General features: G+C 46.2%; 1 protein-coding gene across 3 annotated transcripts in view; it reads right to left on the reverse strand.

Annotated features, from left to right (window-relative positions):
- LOC144141173 (putative diacylglycerol O-acyltransferase Mb3761c) overlaps window positions 1-13,890 on the reverse strand; it is a 396,293-nt gene extending 382,403 nt beyond the window's left edge. For all 3 annotated transcript variants that reach the window (XM_077672730.1, XM_077672728.1, XM_077672729.1), the window contains exon 1: window positions 13,574-13,890. The gene's annotated coding sequence lies outside the window, so the exon portion shown is untranslated. The remainder of the gene's footprint in view (window positions 1-13,573) is intronic.
- Between the last annotated feature and the right edge of the window lie 1,118 nt (window positions 13,891-15,008).

The following is a 15,008-nucleotide window of genomic DNA, read 5'->3' on the forward strand; positions in this document are numbered from 1 at the left end:
TATGTGTGTGTATGTATGTATGTCCTTTGGTTCAGCTGCCCAGCGAAAAGTTAAAATGAATTCTGCAGTGAGACGTTGATGTAGGCAAAACACTCTGTCTAATAAATCTAGAGAAACGCTCCATATTTATCAACATTGTTCAGCAAATATTGGTTTCAATCCACGGTGTGAAAGTGGTTGGAAAGCAAAGCTTTAGACGAAACCCACAGCAATTGCCCATGCGACGTCATTTGAATTCACAAACGTGGCTCTACAAAGAGCGAGAACAGAGATTCTGCCATCCGTTACCTGAAATTCGAGGGGGCTTAGTCCCGAACGCAGGAGCGTCGGCCACGACCGAACTACAGCAGCGGCGGACGACGGCGCCGCTGTAGTTCGGTCATGCGTCGGCAGAAAACGCAGAGGAGCGTCTTTCGAAGGGTGAGACAGAAGAACCTAGCCATCCTAATGTGCTAGCTAGGGGCTACACCCCGTGCGACACAAGCGCAGACACCGAAACAATTCGGTATGTCAGCTTAGTGATTCCTATTTATACCGATTTAAACAAGTTAGTTCAGTAAGTTTGAGAATTGCGACAAAGCTGAGGGAAGTTTTATAATCGTTATTTATCAGATACAGTTGCTCCTTTCGAATTTTGTAATACTTGTTAAAATACAACGTAATTGGTATTCACCAATTTAGAAAACGGAGGGCCATTCGTGTGCAAGCAGTGCACAAAAGGTGGCGTTTCTCAAGCGGCCAGGTGTCTGTGGTTTCTACATTTTGTTTTCCCGCCCAGCAAACCAATCCTTACCGTATCTTTGCCGCACGACCACTTAATTCCGTCGGGTCCGGGTTACCCAGGAGGTTCTCTCCAACAGGTCAATCAAGCCGTGCGAAGGAAGCGCGCAATAGACGCGAAGCCCGTCAGAACAGGCCAAAAACAATCGTGGCTATAGCAGACGACAAAGCCGTCCCTTCAACGCGATCGCCTGTGCCAGCAGGGCAGGCAGCTGCGCGCGGGGAACGCTGCACTGTAAACAAAATGGCCAATATTACGGAGAAAGCTGCTGGTAAAATGTTGCCGGACACATTTCCGTAATTTAGACAACGGAAAGAATTTTAAGAACGGACATTCCGTAGTACTGAAAGGACGTAACAAAACAAACACTCCGTTTCAAAAAGCACAACTTTCCGTAATTGATAGAACCTTCAGAAAAGAAAAAAAAAACACTTTGACGAGGTATCGAACTCGCGACGTTGATCGGATGGGCATGACGCTCGAGACCACTGCACCACCGCACGAACGCAGCACTTGTGCCGAACAACCTGTATACTACATGGATGCCCACGCTGCGTGTCCCATACATCGGTGTTTACTAGCTGGCTTACAGACTTCCTGGCTGATAAAGTGCGATTTCTTAAATAGCGCTTGCGCAGTAAGGTTCCTCGAAGCCCCCACAATAGTTGATCGCCATCAACTCCGCTGTTTCGAGAAAGCGCTCGCAAAAATGTGTGTGACTGGCTACGACTGCGGTTTCGCACTGCATGAATAGTGCTTGCTGTGCTTTGGTTTTAAGCTTTAGGCTAAATACTTCGGCCGATATTGATTCCTTAAGAACTAAATTACCTTCCGCAACTGTGCTTCTGCACGCAAATGACCTTATATTTTTTACAAGTGTGCCGGTAACACACGCATGTGCAGTTTGCAGGTCCGGGGCTGCGACGTCGCCGGAGCGTCGTAAAGACAAGATACAGCGCTCGTGTTGAGCGGTGTGGGCCTCGTGGTCCTCGCTAAGTTTACTACACTTTAGACACTAACGAAACAGAGCCGCATTCATTACGCCACGAAAGTTGTCGGGGCGCAGTTTTCTCTTTTCGTTCGATTCCCGACGATCGACACGACAATATATTTCTTGCAGTTATTAATAAACTGATCTGTTTCTGTTCTGCATCATACAGAGGAAACGCCCGTATTTTGCAAAGCAGAAAAAGATTTCGTTTGACGTGTAACGGAGAGAGCATCCGTATACTGAGGGACGGAGGACACTTCCGTTAAATTACGGGTGTTTTCTTTGTTCTGCATCAAACGGAACACGGCTGTTTTATTACGGCCATCTGGTCCGTAATTTGTCCGTAAAATTACGGATTGTTTTTAGAGTGTGGCTAATAGCTCCCTATCGCCGCGCCACCTAGCTCCGGAAGTGAAAACCGCCCCCTCGTCCTCCCCATCCGCGTTCGGAGTTTCTTCTTTCGCACGCCACGAAGGAATCGTTGGCTGGCAGAGGCAGAAAGCTTTGTTTTAAACATATTATTGGGCTTATTTGAGGAACAACGCGAATACATAACTGGTGTTTGAGGTGTTCTTTTAATTAAAAGTAGATGTGTGCCCGAGTTTTGCGAGAGCAAATAAAAAGGCGTTGAAAACACTGCTTTAACCAGAAAAGTCAAAAGAGGCTGGCGCCGGAGCCTCGCGCTCGTGGCTCAAGCGCTAAGTCCCAAGGCTCCTAATGCGGCAGTGCGAACGCAGCAGAATTGGACTCCGAAAACCTCCAGAGGGAGCGCCGACACAGGAGGGGAACGGCGTGAGGGGTGGGCGGATAAGACAAGAGGCAGTTACTCGGCAGGGTAGGCAGAAGATTATCACCTTTCGACGACATCTGCAGCGAGGTGAGCAGATACGCGGCCAATTACTACTGTTTTAGTCGCCTTCAGTACGACCAAATGAAAAGGTGTGGGGGACCGTCATCCCCTGCAGGATCATGGCCGTGTCAAGCATCGCGCAAATCGAAAGACATGTGCTACAGCACGACTATACTCTGACAGAACAAGAGCTAACGCGGGAACATGATGCATCGTCATGATACCTATATCCTACACGGCCATGACGGCCACATATCTGATTGGGCTAAGGACCGGAACTCCCGTGTGGGTTGAGTTTGGCGTGCGTTGCAGAAAAACCCGGTATCCTAAACTAATTCCGAGCCGTCCTTTCCGCGTGGCTTCCATGGCCTAGGTGCAGTTTCTGTGCGTTGAACTGAACATCTGAAATTTAAATTTGTGTTTTGTGTTTTTTTTTTCTTTTTGGCACTGTGGTTCATCACATCTCTACAGACATTATTTGTTAACCACTGAGAAAGTGCTGGCGTTTCTATAGAGGTATAGCCTGCTTGCACTTCGCGTAAATTAGCACACAAAATGCGCTAACCACGCGATATTTAGCTGTGATAAGCCCCCTGTTTATCCAAACAGACTTTTGCATTTTGGAATGTTTTGCGCAAGAGAGAAGGAGAGAGAGACACAACTTTTATTGCTCCAAGGTCTAATGCACGGGTAGGGTGGTGACCGAGGGAGGACGGACCCTGGTGACTTTGGCTACCCGAGCGATGACAGCTTCTTGCACCGCCGAATTTAAGCTGCCCAGCGCCCTCGTCCAGTGCTCACCGTGTCGATATAGGGCAAATTGGTTTGCCAGGTGATCACAGCGCCGTAAGCCGTAATGCTACGCCTCATTCATCGTGTCGTGCCCAAGTCTATGTATGTGACAAAACATAGTAAAAACTCACAGACTTTAACACTGCGCACTTAGGTATTTCAACGCCTCATGTACGCACGCCAACGTCCCGACCATCAATAGTAAGGAGCAATGAAGCTAAGTGCTATTTGCAGTCACGGGCAGATGTAATGTGAACGCGAAATTATGAACCGGAACACACGAAAGTGCGATTTCTTTCAATGCTAGTGAAATTGTCGCATGGTTGAATAACAGCACCAGTCTCGCAATGTGGCTTTCCAAATATAGCACAAGCGCACAATAACGTGAACTCTACGAAGCATATTGTAAAAAAAAACGAAACATAAAAAAATATTGCCAAAGTTACGTTTTCTAATTTAATAAGCAAGCTCTACTTTATTACGTTTTATCTGCCAAACGGTCTAGCAATTCCTTGATTTCGGGGTTTCACAAAACTCAGTATAAAATTATAAAAAAAATAAATCACCGGGCGGTATTCCAACTTGTGTCTCGTAGACCACCGTAGTTAGAGCCAGTCGTGTGAACCACACGGCTACACCGTTTTTTTTCTGCGTTATTGCCGGCTACCACCGTGATTTAGTACCCGAAAGTCAAACGGCCTACCCACTCGGCAGTGACTGTGGGGAGAGAAATCACGCCACTTGCTCGACACAGAAAACGTGATAGGGTATACACGTTGCACCTGCGGGCACCTAGTTTAGGAGTGCGCGTTCATTTCATTCATTCTGCTTCTTCGGTTTTCTTTTACTGCGCCGTTATAGCAGCATAGATGGAGTAAAGGTGGTTGCGGCAGCGAAGAAGAAGCATATCGGCTGAAATCCTGGATTTTAACCGTCGTGATGGCCGCGAAGGTCGCGTACAGCTTCGCTACCTTCAAGTCTTACGCGTAAGTGTGACGTTCATTTTTTTTTTGTTATTCAGTAAGTGTTTAGCAAGGTCCAGTTCTTGTTTCCTAAGTGCCGCGCGTTCTCCTCAGCTTCAACGGAGGAGGGGAGACAGCGCTGCCCGGAACCGAAGCGGAGTTTCGCAACTGGTGCATATTGGCTGTGAGCGCGACCACGGGCGGCGCTGCGGAGCGCGTCTCCGTGACGTCGGCTTAGGGATTCTCGCATTTGTAGTCTGCTTCACTGGGGCTCGCTCTCCGTGCCCTTTCTTTGCGCTATTGACTTTTGATGCTTTTTATCGTAATAAAAGACGTAAAATCGCATACACTAGCTCAAGGCGTAATTTAAAAAACATTCCCGGTGTCGCGCCATTCCGGCGAAACCGGTACTGTGCAGAGCGCGAAGAGTCGGAGCTAGGTGTCAGCTTCTCTGTTCAACAATCTTTCGAACAACGGGAACAGCCATAGTCTAATAACCGACAACAGCTAAAATGCAACACCAAAACAAATTCCTGGCCTTCGGGGCTGTCGGCCTTGGCGGAAGGCATTACGATTCCCTGTAATCGTATTTACGGTAAAACCGCTTTTGCGACCTTGCCGAACGCGCGAAAGTATTGTATCCCATCATTTGCGGTGTCATGGCATGAAAGCATGCCGATATGCAAAAAATGTAGGTTGAGTTCCAAATAACCTACTGTCTGTATAGGCGCGTGCTAGCTTTTTACCGGGCTTCTAACAAGTGTGGAGGCTTATTGAGCATAACAATGACGCGCATGGTAAAAATACAGTAACACTATGTGTGTTCAGACCTAGAGAGATATTGTGGTACGTTTCCCCCAGCCAAATCTCTCCAATATTCAAATAATCGTTAGAGTAAAATTGCACTCAACAGGAAGAGAAGGAGGAGAAGGAGATAGAGGAGGAGAAAACTTTAGGTAACAGTAAAATCGAGTGGGTTAGTGGGCGGGCTCCTTAGTCCAGGACAAGAGAGTGAGTAATTTTCTTCATTTCATGGAACGTCATCACGAGTGGGCCAGGATTTGTTCATTATGTCTGACGGGGTTGAAAAATAATAAGGAGCCGCTTGGACATATTCATGAGTTTCGATTCTTGTTATAATGAAAACAGGAACGTATGCTATTTATTGCGTTCATTAGCCAGTATATCAACCCTTGAACACCGTAATCATGTCATAATTTGTTCGGGTTGAGATTCAGTTCGCTACGATAACGATGGTTGGGATGGAAATTCATGGCACAAAAGCCGCCTTCGAGTACTCTAGACAACGTTGCCGGCGCCGTTTCGCAGTGGCGTAGCACAAACCTCATTAAATTTACATGTGAATAAACAACGCACTCTGTGGATATGCGCCTTCTTGTACGCAGCCATAACGAAGGCAATTCTTCAAGAAGGTACTGTACGCCTTATAACCCGAAGAAAATATCCACACGAACTTTGTGAGCCTCCCAAATATCCCCAAACCTCCTAATAAGACGTTTGTGACGGTGCAGAAAAATTAATGCGTTGGGCACAGAAAAAGCATTAATCTGATACAAGTCAACAACAACGAAAAAAATGAATACAGCCGTTTTATTTCCTGCCGTGCGATGCGTTGTAGGGAACCGCTGCCCGGTGTGTAGCATTAGACTGTTGAGTCTCCACAAAAGCATCTCAAAAATACTTTAGGGAAGCGTACGCATTTGGAAGGGTTATCGATGAGCTCTGAGCACTGAACGTGGCAAATAAGCTAGAAAGGACGAGTTTCACACGATCATCTCACCGATGCTCTGAAGAAAGTTGGTCTCTGTCTCCTCGTCTGTTGCAGACTTGTGCGGGATAGAGCTTGAAATTATTCAGAGTTGTCAGAATCTGGCAAAATAACTGTATTACTGCAAATAGGCGTTTTAATACGAATCAAAAGGCGAGTGATTTATAGAACAGGTACTGCTGCCCCTCACAAGCGGACGACAGCGGCGCGAGTGTAGCAGACGACAGCGGCACGAGTCCCTAAGCTGACGTCAGAGCCAGGGGGCGCCACTCAAACATCTCACCGCCAATAGAAAAACTGACTGGAACGGCCGAGCGGCCACCACTGAAGACAAAAAAAAAAATCACAGCAGACATCTTATCAAACGTAAGCCACAGTTTCGTAAAACCCACGTGCATTATTACAATAAATACTACGCAATTAAAAAGGAAGCGGAGCAGGCGCGCAAAAAAAAAAGTTAAAATACACGAAACATTTAAATAAAAGTACGAGTTGTTTGTTGCAGGATAATTACGCATAAAGGTGCCGTCGTCGTCATTTTTTAGTTCAGTAAGCATAAGTAGCCTCTGTTGTCTCTGCGAAGCAGTCTTCCTCGCCGGCTTCGTTAGGATTAGAACAGGGCTTAACGAGGAGGATAATTCGCTAAGACGGCAACTACGCTCTTTAGTGGGGAAATTGGAACGCAGCCTACAACGCCGGCTGGAAAACTTTACGCGCTACACTTACCCTCCGGTTGTTTATACAAATTCATTAACAGTAGGCAGAAGAAAACAGGAACTTGAGCCCCACTTTAGTAAATCTTATAACCGAGCGCTTCACAACGCTGAAGCAAACGGTTAAAACTAAACGCTTTCCGACGGAATAGTTTTCATTTTAAAAGGACGGTTTGAAAGTTTCCACCGCGAGCGTTAAGACTTCTCAATAGAGCCGCACTAAACATACTAAACGTCTGCAACAGCAATACTTCAAAACCTGTATACCTAACTTCGCAATGATACAAAGCTATATAAGCAACAGCTGTCAAGTCACTTAAGATTTTGCCTGGCAACTAGAAAGCGCAAATGGAAGTCACCGAGAAAAGTTTGTAGAACCTTTACCCCTTTCACTAGCGAAAACTGGAGCGAAAACACTCTCCCGAACTACCCCAATGGCGGCCCATTTGTTTGAAATGTTGAGCTACTCCTATCTTCTGACGTTGATGTTTAAGCTATTTTACTGCTAGCATGCTGAGCGTTTACGTTCAGGCTCAACTTATGCGGGATATGCTCTGGAAAGGACTGACGTCACCAAAGGCGGACTGAAGTGACGGCTTACGTCAGAAAACCATGCAAGAAGGTAGGTGAAAAAGAAACCTAAGCTTTGAGCGATCATCTGAACAGAATAATGCGGGTAAATCGAATAAAGGAATTAACTGCAATGTAGATAGCAACTCCGGGACTGAAAATCTCCACAGATCACGATCACCCACAATGTCGTCATGCGCTGCAGTGTTTATTAGATGCGACGCATCTCTTGCTCTCGGGTATATCCCTCCGTTGTCGTCGTCGTCGTTGTCCGCACGCTCACTGCACAAGCGCAACTCCTTCTCTCCAACAGCTGTGCGTAACTCTCTCACTCCGTCTCATTATCATAACAACAGCTGCGCGTTTGCGCTTCGCTGCTCTGGGTGCGCGCATGTGTGCGCATGCGCGCGACTCTCCCCCCCCCCCCCCCCCCCGGCTCCTCTCCTTTCAAAAGTGGGAATATAAGCGGGGGAGCGTACGGCGCCGGATCAGTCCAGCGCTCGCTCTCGCACTTGACTTGACTTTGCTTGACGATACCTCCGTGCAAGATCTTCCGATGAAGACGGGATGGAAGCGACAGCCCCTTCAGCGGGTGGACTGACGCAATCCAATACCAGCGTCAGTCCAAACGCTGCCCCTGATGCGTCGCATCACATCAGGGTTCCCTCGCGGGAAGATGGGCGTAATTTTGTTATTCGCTTTTGTTATTCGCTATTCTTGAGAAACCTATGAAACGAGATGACGCGCTCGCGTCCCAAGTACATCTGAAACAGCTTCGTCATGTTTAAATGCTCAAGGTAACTATAAGGAAGGTCGAGCTTCTGGAGGAAAGATGTCGAGTGAAACTACAAAACCTCGAAACTTCATTACTGGTTGACGTTTAATAGTGTGCCGACTGAGGATTTCACCGTCCTCCATCGTGTATTGGGTAAAATAACACACCTCCTGTTGTTCCGGAATACGCAGACGTGACAAAAAAAGACATGATGAAGGGTGACGTCAAATATCTTTTAAAGGAACCCTGTAACACTTTCACAACTTTTTTTTTGAAATCCTAAATGCTCGCAGAACCAAGTCACCTAACACACCCAGTACTTAGATAGGGGGAAGCAAAGTAGCTCAGCCAAAGATTGCTGCTCTATGCCCATCAGAGAACTTGGAAACTCGCTTAAAAGATTTTTCTCTCTTTCCCGGTCTTGACCTTCTTCGACGGCTCGAATTACCTCACTAAGGCAATGTAGCGGCTGTTGGCCTGTTTTCCTTCAGTTGCAGCAACGAACGCTTTTCGATACCAACTTAAAAAAAAGCCACAAAAACAAAGGAGAAATGGAAGGCGTATCTGGTGCGACGAGCAAATCACGCAGGGCCGCTCCGTGCTGGTGATAACTGTAGCTTTCGCAGTTGTTCCAGGTGCGAAGGAAATAGTGAAAGCGCCTTTTTTTATGAACGTTTATTTTGCCACAGGGCATATTGAAAGTGTTGCAGGGTCCCTTTAATATGCTACACCGCCAAGCTGGACATTTGGCCTGTCCAAAGCGAGAATCTGAGGATACTAAATTATCCTGTCCCTGCCCCCAAAACGAAGACGAAAGCACATTCTTTCAGGTCCGCTGGCCTGCGCGCCCGAGTGAAGTAATCATAATTGTTGAACAGCTCGTCGTTTATGGTCGCCGCAAACTTCCTCGCCTTTTCTTCCTTATCTCTGCTTCGCTTCGGCCAGCATGGCTCGTCCAACATCTTCACACTCCCTGTCTTCTCTTCTTATCACAAAGACGGCTGTTCCAAGCGTTGCCCGCTAATCTGGAGAATTAGCAAGTCGGCAGTTTCCCCTATTTGTAGCAAACACGCGAGGAGCTTGTCAGCATGTAGCAGTTCCCAGTACTTATGAGCGAGGAACACAGCGAGCGTACACTTACGCACTGAGCTGGCGCCTTTTCTTAAACATGACTGATTGTGGGGTTTAACGCGCCGACGCTTCACAGGCGATGAGGCGCGCCGAAGTGGAGGTCTCCGGATTAATTTTGACCACCTGCGGATCTTTAACGTGCGCCGAAATCTCGAACGCACGGGCGTGTTTGCCGCTAGCCTCCATCAGAAAAGCGGACGCCAAGGCCGGGAATCGAACCCGCGTCCTCGTGCTCAGCTGAACAACGCCTTAGCCACAGTGCCACCGCGGTGGGTCTTTTCTTTTAAACATGAATTCCAGTGTGTGTTGACGAGACATTACATTTCTAATTCATTTTAACCGATTTTAAGTTTGTGTGTACGAAGTCGCTGTCAAGCCGTACTGACGTATCGTGATACTGAGATGTTTAGGTTAGGTATAGTAAAGCTAACGCAAAAATAGTCTGCATGTTGAATTTGTGCGTTAGGTGTAGGAAAGCCAATGCAAAAACAGAAAATGTTTTTTTTTTTTTTACATCATACTGTCGCTGCGACCACGGAGCACCATAAAGCAAGGTAAGTTATTCGATGCGCATTTTTTTGTATTCCAAATTTCCTTCAGGCATACATTGTCTAGGACGACAGGGCTAAAGGCAACAAGCTGCCTGACTAGGGCCCTGACACCCGAAGTACATTGCAGAGGAGAAATAAGCAGCGAAATGACGAAATGACTGGCAAGAAAAGTAACATAAGCACGATAATGCAAGCGTTACGAAGCAAGCTAGCAATTCATTATACAATAAATGGCGACAAATAACGAGGCGGTAAAACAATGACGCATGCAGATGTCTTTTACATAATGTTGAGCAGATAATTATAACATTTCTACTTATGCTTTATACATAAGGCATATTAGTTTAACAACACACACACACGCATTTATTACAACAAAAAGAAAAGTTACGAGAGCACATAAGTGAACCATATATTTGTTACCAGAAAACGCTGCACGGTCCACTTTTTTAAGTTAAGAGTGAGCGAGTGATAACGAGAACATTTTAACGTTATTTTCACATTTGTAATCAGAACGGCAATTTTTAATCCAGTCGATTATTCCAGGATGTGTATTTAGAAAATCAGGTATCAAGTAGGCTAATATCTGTGTTCCATAGTTTGTTCGAATGGCTGGTGTCCTAAAACGGCTGTGTCTTAAATCATACTGGGTGTTTACTACAATTAATGATTCAAAACTGGTCGCTTGACTCAATATAACTTGCTTCCGTATGTGCATGGCAAGTTTAAGGTAAAAAGCTGACTAACTGTAAGCGAGTTATGTTTGTAGAAAATTGGCACGGTGTGATCCATTCGTTGGAGGTTTTCTCTGCAGCGTACAGCTCGCTTTTGTAAAACCACTAGTCTTTCTAAATTCTACTTAGTTGTAGTACCCCGTATTAATAAACAGTAATGGAGATTGGACTGAACTATTGTACTTTCAGCCTGTTTGGCACTAAATTCATTATTCTGCACAGAACTGAAATTGATCTCGATAACCTTGCGTGGATCTTGTTCACATAAGGTGTCCAGCATAAATTTTTATTAAAGAGAACTGCAAGAAACTTATATGTACATACTTGCTGAATCGCATTATTCTGAAATTTAAGGTTAACATGATAATTGTCTGGTTTGCTCCTGCTCTTGAAAACAAGATATTTAGCCTTACCTACATTTAACCCGGAGCTCATTTAAATCCAACCAACTCGATAACTGTAACAACCATTTATTAGCGGCTGCTTCAAGGGTACCGAGATTATCACCTGAAAAAAAAAAGAAATAAGCTCGTAGCATTAGCATATATATAGTATTGCCTCAGGAGTTTCCGGTAAGAAAACATGCATGCATGTAAAACACAGCGCCCCGTGAAGCAAAAATAAAACAAGAACAAATCACTGACACCTAGCATTGCTTGCATCATTGAAGAGCGAAGCTGTTAAAATACCATTTAAACTACCACTCTAAAATGACTGCCAAATGAGCCGTCCATTGCAATACGACTTTATTTACGAGAGAATTGACCGCCGCAAAGTCGAAACGAGCGCATAAAACAAACAGCGATTTGCGCTTTCGAATTTATTTCAAATAATTTTCTCAGTTAAACTTGAAAACACTACAGTTTTATCTTCGTAGACGATGGCTTTGCTATGCGGCGGGAATGGCTTCAAAGCGGCAGACTCACGTTATTTGCTATAAAACTGACAGCGATGGTTATTCACCATGCCACAAAGCTCCTCGCGGTTGTGTGGTTTAACCAGTCCATTGTCATATAAATTGTTTTCGGATTGCTCCCACAAAACTAAACGACTTACAGCCGTGCTTTGTAACCATGCTGCTCCCGTAAGACCTAATAAATTGATAGCCAACGGGAATTCCGAACTCTTCACAACTCCACAGGGACCTTACTATGACGACAAGTAGAAGAAACTCAGCGTAATAATACAGCCATCTGCTAGAGGCCACTCGCACTTAGAGGTCTTTTCAAGAAATCTACATTCGGGTAGGAGCTACAGAGATTGATTTGATTGATTGACTGTTTGTGAAACCGCCTTTGTTATGCGTGGTGGCGCAAGTTGTCTTAGCACAGAGGCAAGTGTAATGTTATACTCTGTTTGAAGTTTAGCGATGGCATTATTGGGAGGCTCAAATTGGGTTCTTTCTTTTAGCTTAATTTCGGGCTCGACCGCCGACCCTCTGAGCAACTATCCGGCCACCGAATAAAGTCTCTCTCTCTCTCTCTCTCTCTCTCTCTCTCTCTCTCTCTCTCTCTCTCTCTCTCTCTCTCTCTCTCTCTCTCTCTATCTCTCTATCTTACACTACCCTAGAGCCTCGGGAAGCGAATATTTTCCTCATGGGAATTTGTAGGTATAAATTCCCATTTACAGTCACTCATTTTTAAACCTTTCTCTGGAGTGTTTTTGCTTATGTATTTTTCTAACCCACTTCAATAAACTGCTTTGCTTTGATGCCAATGTGCCAACTCGTTCATCTCCTTTCCGAAAACACACATGCCTCATATTTTCCGAGAAAGTCTGCTTTCCCGCAAAGCGTATCCTGCTGATGGACCACGACACAAACAAGTCGAGAGGATCGAGCCATACGCGGCTTCGCTGAATTCTAGGTGATTTCAGACTTGTTGACAAGTTTGCTGGACATAGGCTACCCCACCTGACAAAGAGAGTCATGTCGACAACGGCGCCCACACATGCGTACTAAACGGCTAATTGCAGAAATTATTGATAAAAGAATGGTAGCATTCAGAGCGAATAGCATTCAGAGCGAATTTAAAATTCCATAAAATGCACCCACGCGTCCTTGCTCTGAGTTATAAATCAGGCACGTGTTCTTATTATCCGCGGCATAGCAAGCGTCAACTTGACTATCACCGTTGCACAGACATAGTTCATTCAAACGAATTGCAAAATTTTGGTTGGCCCCCCATGTATTTATTTCAGTGTATTTTAGGCCGCTTAACTAAAGCTGCTCTACTGCGTAAATTCGGTTATTTCGTACATTTTGCTCGTCGTTGCCGGAAACTATCTGCAGCATTTGCCACTTCTAGCTCCACATTTGTATTCTTATATCTCCAACAATCTCAAATAAAGCCGATTATCTGCACACGCGAGTCAAAGCGAAACGTGCTGGCGTCGAAAACTTTGTGTTGAATTCTCATGTAAAGACAAAACAGTCCCCCACTCGTGATATTTTGAGGGGAAGTGTAAATAGCACTTCACTATTGTGCGTTAATGTTGTATTAATAAATATGCGTGGATGTTTCACTACTATACTAGTTGGTATGTTGTCCAAAGTTATCTTTATCGGAACTTCTGATAATTCAAACAAAATCCCGGTGTGCCCTCGAGTTTGAATCATCGCGAGTCGACTGCATAAAAAAACAGCATGTCTCAAAGGTCATGCGACGCTTCGTATGATCTAAGCAGTGCAACTCCGAAAACAGGTGATACGCAAGGGGAATACAAAAGGCGCGCGACTTCGGTTAACGCCACAGCGATCGACGCAGACCGGCTCTGTCAAGGCCAAGGACCGAAGCGAAACTAGAGAGAAAGGCGACCGCACTCGAGTCGTCCCAAAATATGTCCGCCGGCGACAACACCGCGCGCGCAGACGACACCTTGTTCGTCGGAGAGGGTCGCAAACGGAGCAGACGACAGAAAAGCGGCATCGCTTACCCTTCACGATCCCGGGCCCTGGACAGCGTTGCGACGCGCGAAGAAAGGCGCCGGGTCAAAACCCGCCGGAAAAATGCCACCGCTGGCGGCGCGACGACTCGCGCGGCCACGGTCGTCGCAGTAACGTTTCTGGCGACGAATTCCCTTCACGGGCACATCCAGGCACGTACGGCTAACGCCGCCGCGGCTCACACACACACACGCTGCCGCGAGCGCTACGCCATTCCAACGGTAAACCGGTCACAGAGGCGCGCAGCGCGACACACACATTCAGCCCACGGACGCTCCGGTCGTCGTCTGCTCGCTGCAGACGGCGGCGCCGACGGAACCGGGCCACTGGACGCCATCTTGTATTACTCTTTCGGATCCGCCGTCCCTCCTCCACTCCAAGCCGTTCCTCCCCGCATCTCTTTTTCTCCTCTCTTGATGCCCTTCGTCCCTCGCCTTCGTCGATTCGCCGGCGTTCGTGTGGCTTCCTTCAGCCGCTCGATTGCTCAGTGCTTCGGCGTACTCTCTAGAATGTTGGTGACTCCTCCTTTACACTGCAGTATTACTTGAACCTTATTCTCTTCGCTGTTCGCTCCATCTTGTTACTTTCAGAAGATTTTTCTCTAGGTGCCCATTTTTATTTTCTTCACGAGCCTTTTTCTACCGCGCTTCGATTTTTCGGAACCCCTCATACTCCGCAGGGTCGCATCAACTCTTCGGCGCCATTTTGTTTCCGCTTTATCGCAAAAAATCGTAATCGATTGTTCCTATTGACTCTGTCTGTGCACATGTCAACGCTGCTGAGTAGTTGTTTTGAGCCTCTCGTTACATTTTATTTTTTTTAGCGTGGCGCTGCTACCTTTCGAAGGTTTGGGTGGCTCCGTCCATTTAATCATTTCTCTCTCTAACCTTTGACATTTTCTTCGCGTTCGGTACGCTCCCTACACCGACTGTTTTCTCTCTGCTTTCCACCGGTACAACTACCGGTCAACGAACACTACGATAACATGCACTAGATCCTTCTTCGAGTCGTAACTTCCAAAGTGCACTCTGTATAAAGGGCCCGTACCAGCTTCCCGCAACCTAATTTCCGAAAAAAAGAATTTGTCATCATAACTTAAAGGTCGCACATTGAAACATTATGAAATATTCTGCTTGCGCCAAGTCATGAAAGGGCGAAAATCGTTTGATCATTCCGGAAATGGTCTTGAACTCGTCTTGATTTAGGCATAATTCCAGCGGCCACTGGGTAAACCTTGCGAATGCTATACAAACCCCGCAGATCCCACAACGCCCTGGCGCCACTATGACGAAAAGGGCCGGATCGGATTCGACGGGGGAAACCACGTGAAATACGCACGGCCATGTCAGATCAGAAAAGGATGTGAAAGAAGATGATGGCTTTGCGAACATATCCATCCGTTCCCCTCGTTTTCACCGGCGGCCT

This window comes from Haemaphysalis longicornis, unplaced genomic scaffold (assembly GCF_048455015.1).
Source record: "Haemaphysalis longicornis isolate Haplotype H1 unplaced genomic scaffold, Haemaphysalis longicornis Haplotype H1 scaffold_6, whole genome shotgun sequence".
NCBI lineage: Eukaryota > Metazoa > Arthropoda > Arachnida > Ixodida > Ixodidae > Haemaphysalis > Haemaphysalis longicornis.